General features: G+C 43.9%; 1 non-coding gene across 1 annotated transcript; it reads left to right on the top strand.

The window, feature by feature from the left end:
- Nucleotides 1-1,047: 1,047 nt before the first annotated feature.
- LOC143925836 (U6 spliceosomal RNA) lies at nt 1,048-1,154 on the top strand. The gene has a single exon (XR_013262060.1). It is a non-coding gene; the product is annotated as a U6 spliceosomal RNA (small nuclear RNA).
- Nucleotides 1,155-6,271: the final 5,117 nt, after the last annotated feature.

Genomic DNA, 6,271 nt, shown 5'->3' with positions numbered 1-6,271 from the left:
CAAACCAATTATTATACACTTAACGGAATTTTTTTTACCAAAAACATGTAGCAGAATACATTTTGGCTTAAATTTATGACAAAATTTGATTTTATTGGATTTCTTTTCAAATAGAAAAAAGAAAATATTGTTTTTTTTCAAAATTTCCGCTTTTTTTGCGCTTATATCGCAAAAAAAAAAAAAACGGAGTCGTGAATAAATAACACCAAAATAAAGCTCTATTTGTGCGAAAAAAATGATAAAAATTTCATTTGGGTACAGTGTAGCATGACCGCGCAATTGTCACTGAAAGCGCTAGAGCGCTGAAAGCTGAAAATTGGGCTGGGAAGGAAGGGGGTGAAAGTGCCCTGTATTGTAGTGGTTAAAGGGGGACTATCCAGCTTCTATAGTTCTCTAGGTGATCGTTGAACATCATGAATTTGGTGTTAATTAGTTCTCTGTGAGATGTACTTAGCCAGGTCCAACATATCAGTTTCCTAAGACCTTGTATCTACTACCTGTTTAATTGCTGGACGAGATAATGGAGTTTTGAGTTGATTTGGTTTACTGGATTTAGGATAGTCTGTGGTGGCACAGGGCTGCATAGGATGTGAATTACTTGGGAGATAGAGAATTATGCAACAGGCCAGGGTGATCTACTGTATATGGTTGATCACTCTAGCCTCTTCTGCTGTCAGATGTACAGGATTTAAAGCACCCAGGGGGTGCATATATGGCATGCTACGGACCAGCCACTTTTCTTATTAGCTCCACTCTTTCGCAAGCTTCCCGCCACTACTGAGAGGCCAGCTATCACTGTCATCAACCCGGATTCTACTCACACTAACAGCAGAGGGCCTGTATATGCCTTCTTTCCGCAATAAGACCCTCAGCAGTGCTCAGAAATCCCTCACCACAAACTGTACCTGATGAGTGTTCAGGGGTGCTATGGCATGGCTCAAGATGGTGCCTTGCATCTTTCTTCTCTTCACCCTCAGCTTTTAGTGGTGCAGGAGCCTGCTTCCACTGCAGCAGATCGTGAGTACCCTGCTCTCCTCACCAAAGGTGGTCCTCGCTTTGTCAGGACATATAGTAAAGTTGGAATAATACCGAGAACATTAGCATGGCTCCTGCACAAGGATGACACGCAAATCCGTGAAGTATTCCATATTTTTTTTAATAACGTTGTTCTTGAGATATAAAAAAAAAAAAAGGTGATCTCATTAGCAGCCTGGATGCCATGTACTCTTGTAGCCAAGTTTCAATCTGAGCATCATAAGACAACTAACACACTTTTTCAGAAGTTAGCTGCACTGGGTGAAAGTACAGACCACCTGGAAATGAAGCATAGTGAGCTTAGCTTGGCATATACAGTAATGAGCTTTCTAGTGAGCATAAGTCTCTTTCCACAGCTTTTGCATTACTCTAAGCACAGGTGGAGGATTTAGACAATTGGAACAGTTACAACAACTTGTAGATCCTAGGAGTCCCTGAAACATCAATAAATTGACCCCAGTGGTGACGGATTTATAAGGGGGCAAAAGGGGCAATTGTTCCAACTCTGGCAGGGAGACCGCAGACTTCCTTTATTAGTCCTGAGACTTTAGTAGTGTGTTCATTGAGGAAATTGTCCACTCTTACAGCCATTGCTAGCTCCAGTCATGTCTCACTCCCATCTCAAGAGGCAGTTTTATTACATGATGAAGGGCTTGCTGATACCTTTCCATGTGTTAATGTAGCTCTTAGAATAAGTTTGAGCATGATGGTCACTAGTTGTTCAGGAAAAGGTTGGTCGGCATTGAGAACCATGATGACACATGAAAGACTAAGTGCTCTGTGCCTATTGGCTGTCGAGAACAGTTTCCTCAAGATGAAACAGGTGTTGATGCATTTTGCAAAAAGTGCATAGCTTCTTCAGTATGTGGAGTATCATATGAATATGAACAGAATCTACATCAGTATATATGTATATATATATATATATATATATATATATATATATATATATATACACACATATACATACACACACACACACACACACATATATATATCAAAAAATAATTTGAATTTTTTTAACACTCACAACATCATGATGCGTCAATAACTTCTGGGGCAGACAAAGGGGCTAGAGCTCCTCACACAGATGCCGAGTCCATATTCGGAGGAAGCTATGCACTTTTTGCGAAATGCATCAATGCCCGTGGATAAAACACACACCTCTAGTGGTTTCATGTGGGTGCCAGTAAAGTCGATAAGAAGCAAGGTATCAACTTGCATTTTTTTGTCTATTTACATAAGGTTTTGTTTCCAGTTGAGTGGTGATGCCACATCCGGGTACGTCTTCTGGTCTTTCCAGCACTCACTGGCTTCAGGGATATTGAAGATTTAATGAATATCATCTCCCTCGTACCTTTACTTGACATGAAACCTCATATAATCAATATATATATATATATAAATCAATGGTTGTGGAAACTTGCATGTTATCTTCAGGCAGTTGTCTTCATACTTTTCATTGAAATGGCACCAAACAAAAGTTCCAGCATCATCACCCTGTCCAATGCAGATTGGTGATTTGCCACTAGGGATGAGCGGAACACCCCCCATGCATAGTTTCATAGTTTCATAGTTAGTTAGGTTGAATAAAGACACCAGTCCATCCAGTTCAACCTGAGTGAGTGTCTACAATGGTCCCTTTCCCTGTACATTACTACACCCACATCGGTCCCTATCCTCAAGGAGTCCGCACAATCCACAATCCAAGGTCCGCATTCATATACTAGGGCCAATTTTGGACAGAAGCCAATTAACCTACCTGCATGTCTTTGGATTGTGGGAGGAAACCGGAGTACCCGGAGGAAACCCATGCAGGCACAGGGAGAACATGCAAACTCCAGGCAGGTAGTGTCATGGTTGGGATTTGAACCAGTGACCTTCTTACTGCTAGGTGAGAGTGCTAACCACTACACCACTGTGCCGCAAACAGGCTAAAAATGAATGCGAACAACGTTAAAGTCTATGAAAAATCAAAAGTGCTCATTTTGCCCCAAGGGACATCTATCAATGCAAAAAAAGTTTTAAAAATGGCAGTTTTTTCTTCAGCAGTGATTTTAATAATGCTTAAAGTAAAACAATAAAATTGAAATATTCCTTTAAATATCATGCGGGGGGGGGGGGGGGTAGGGAGGTCCCATTAGTCTGCCTGTAAAGTAGCACATCTTTCCCATGTTCATAAAAGTCCCTCAGCAAAATGACATTTCTAAAAAAAAAAAATTAATTTAAAATGACTCAAAGCTGTAATGTATTGCCATATCCTGGCAATATATATATATACTTTTTTTTTTTTTTAAACGGCGTAGTACCCCCCTCCATTATCAAGCCCTTTGGGTTTGGTATTGATATTAAGGGGTACCCCATGCCAAAATTAAAAAATAATGGCGTGGGGATCCTCCGAAAATCCATGCCAGGCCCTTCAGGTCTGGTATGGATATTAAGGGGTACTACCTGTCAAAATTTTTTTCAAAAATGGCGTGGGGATCCCCCAGGCCCCCAAGTACTATATACTCTGAACTGCAGTATATATGCACTATATGGACTGCACTATATACTCTGCAGAAATATTGGGCTTTAGGTGTTGGTGCCACAAAACTATAACCCCTCATGTTTACCTGGGCGCAGGAACAGGCCCTGGTGTTAAATATTATTTCAAAAATTGTAACTGGGTGGTGTGGTGGTGCCCTAAACCAAAAATATTGTTGGAAGCTAGCATCATCATGATTGAGGAGGAATAGGATATGCAGCATAAGCAGTCTTCAAGGGATCAGCATCAGGTGCTTGATAGCTGCTGATCCAGGACTGATTTATTTTTTATAAATGTGAGCCTATCAGAGTCTGCGGACAGGCGCACTCTTTGATCCTTTACAAACCCTCCAGCAGCACTCCAGCAGCACTGTTTTCAGAAAGCACACTGGACACAGGACAGGCCAGTAGCTCGATTGCATATTGATGAAGTTCTGGCCAGTGGTCCATCCTCAAGACCCAATAACCCAGTGGATGCTCTGTTGGAAAGGTCTCCAAGTCTGCTCTTGCCCCTAGATATTCCTGCACCATATAATGCAGATGCTGGAGATGGTTGCTTGAACCTACCAGACCTTGATGCTGAGGGCTGAAAAATTGTTTAAAGGCATCGCTCAGACGGCCACCTTCTCCATCGATCTTCATCTGACTGAACGAAGCCTCAGAAACACATTGTCCAGTACCAGGAAATGGTAACCTCCAAGAGTCTGGAAATGCGTTACACAAAATTTTCTTCAAGGCCTCCTGAAGATGTTTCATCCTCTTCTCCCTCTGCGAAAGGCAGGATGAGTTCTGCAAATTTACTCTTGTAACGTGGATCAAGAAGGGTTGCCAGCCAGTAATGAACCCTCTCCTTGATACCACAAAACCTTTCACAGGCTTTGCAGAATCAGGGAGGCCATGCAGCGTAAGTTTTCAGAGGCATTCGATTATGAATCCTCTGGGTCACTAAGGATCACATTATCCATAACTACCTCCTCCCAGCCACGTACAACTCTGGGGACTGAAAACCATCCCTTGAAGACTGCTGCCTGTTATCCTCTACATCCATCCTGACACAGTCCTCCTCCTCCTCTTCTTTATGTGTGTTTGGTGGCCCCACAGGAATGCTATATGGATAAAGGGGACCTTGAGTGGAAAGGAAGTCCTCCTCTTCCTCCCGCTCTTCTGCCTCAAGTGCCATGTCCGTGGTTCCATGAAGCGTGTGCTCCAGAAGGAAGACTAGAGGAACAGTGTCACTGTTGCAAGCAATGTTGCTGCTCATCATCCTTGTGGCCTCCTACATGGTGACATGACAGTGCATGCATCCTTGATCAGTAGCCCCTGGCATGGTGAAAAGAAGCCAAGGTCCCCTGACCCTGTCCTGGTTCCATACACGCACAGGCACTCATTGATGGCCCTCTGTTGGATGTGAAGCTGCTGCAGCTTCGCCAACATTGAGTTCCACCTGGTGGGTTTGTCAAAAATGAGGCGGTTGGAGGGAAGTTTGCATTCCCTTTGAATGTCAGCCAGCCAAGCACTGCCATTGTATGACCGCCGGAAATGACCACAGACTTTTCTGGCCTCCCTCAGGAGATCTTGTAAGCATGGGTACCTGGTCAAGAAATGCTGCACTACCAAATTCATGACATGGGGACAAACATGGAATATGGAAGTGTCCCTGTCAGAGGGTGGAGAGAAGGTTGGTGCCATTTTTGCATACAACCATTCCTGGCTGAATCTGGCATGGTATCAACCACCTCTGAGCCTGCTCCCGCAGAACTGACAGAATCTCTGCCCCAGTATGGCTCCTGTCCCCTAGGCAGACCAACACAAGCATCGCATGGCATCTTTTAGCCTGACTTCTTGCATAGCCCCTTGAGCACTTAGGAAGCACTGCTGGTTCAGAGGAAAATTCTACAGAAGAGGCCATAGAGGAAGAAGAGAAGGGAGGGAAGCATACAGATGTGACAGAATCACCACCAGCTTTTTGGAGGTGTGACGGCAGAACAAGCTCCAAAACTAAACCCTGACCTGCAGCCTTCTCAGCTGCCAGCAGAGTTACCCAGTGTACTGTGAAGGAAAGGTAATGTTCCTGCCCATGCCTGCTGGACCATGAGTCAGCAGTAATATGAACCCTACTGCTTACTGCCCTGTCCAACGAGACCAAAACATTGCCTTCCACATGCCGGTAGAGAGCCGGAATGGCCTTACATGAAAAGAAATGCTGTTTTGGAACTTGCCACTGTGGAACAGCACATTCCACAAATTCGCAAAAGTGGGCAGAGTTTACCAGCTGAAAAGGCAGCAGTTGGAGTGCTAGCAATTTGTCCAAGCTAGCATTTAGATGCTGAGCATGTGCATGACTGGGACCATTTTTTTTTACAGTTAAGCAACTGGGGTAGGGAAATTTGCCTGCTAAAATCTGTCTATTGCTATACCTTCATTACTCTCAGTGCAGGTTTTTGAGAGGACTGGATGTATAGTAGGGTTGAAGATCCCAGATAAAGAGCAAGGAGAAGTTCACCTTTTTCTATGATGTGGGCATTTCAAGTGCTGTTGCCAACAGACTGCATGGCAGGTCATCATATGTCTGGTTAAGCAAGTGGCTGCTGTTCAGAGATAGGTTGCAAACAGCAACGGCGCAATCTGCTGCACGCATGTCAAACAAGGCCCACACCAAGGAACTTTTAAGTATCAGCAGGGAGTCAGCAGCACACTGCACCTGTGGATC

Source organism: Lithobates pipiens, unplaced genomic scaffold (genome assembly GCF_037356315.1).
Source record: "Lithobates pipiens isolate NorthernLeopardFrog02 unplaced genomic scaffold, aLitPip1_a1.2 Scaffold_22, whole genome shotgun sequence".
NCBI classification, from domain to species: domain Eukaryota; kingdom Metazoa; phylum Chordata; class Amphibia; order Anura; family Ranidae; genus Lithobates; species Lithobates pipiens.
This window is presented reverse-complemented; position numbering and strand designations above follow the sequence as displayed.